Source organism: Mandrillus leucophaeus, unplaced genomic scaffold (genome assembly GCF_000951045.1).
Source record: "Mandrillus leucophaeus isolate KB7577 unplaced genomic scaffold, Mleu.le_1.0 Scaffold237, whole genome shotgun sequence".
Lineage (NCBI taxonomy): Eukaryota > Metazoa > Chordata > Mammalia > Primates > Cercopithecidae > Mandrillus > Mandrillus leucophaeus.
In genome coordinates, this window is record NW_012102443.1 from 780,347 (window position 1) to 781,064 (window position 718).

A 718-nucleotide genomic window follows, 5' to 3' on the forward strand; every position below is an offset into this window, starting at 1 on the left:
CACACCCGGCTAATTTTTGTATTTTTAGTAGAGACGGGGTTTCACCACATTGGCCAGGCTGATCTCCAACTCCTGACATTGTGATCCACCCGCCTCAGCCTCCCAAAGTGCTGGGATTACAGACGTGCGCCACTGTGCCCGGCCCAGTTTGCTATTATTTTGTTGAAGATTTTTATACATAACATATAGTTTTCCTTTCTTGTAATACCTGTGTCTGATTTTGCTATCAGGGTATACTGATATTGGCCTCATAAAATGAGTTAGGAAATGTTCCCTTGTGAATTTCTTTGGAAGAGTTTAAAAATAGTTAGTGTTAATTTTTCTTTAAATGTTAACTTTTAAAAGTTCTAACTTTTAAAGTTAGAATAGTTGGAAGAGGAAAGTGTACTTCTTAACTCATTGTGTGAGGTCAGTATTACCCTGAAGAAAAAAACGACAAGACATCACAAGGAAAGAAAAATGGCCGGGCACGGTGGCTCACACCTGTAATCCCTGCACTTTGGGAGGCCGAGGCGGGCGGATCACGAGGTCAGGATCAAGACCATCCCGGCTAACACGGTGAAACCCCGTCTCTACTAAAATACAAAAAATTAGCCGGGCGCGGTGGCGGGCACCTGTAGTCCCAGCTACTCGGGAGGCTGAGGCAGGACAATGGTGGGAACCTGGGAGGCGGAGCTTGCAGTGAGCCGAGATCGCGCCACTGCACTCCAGCCTGGGC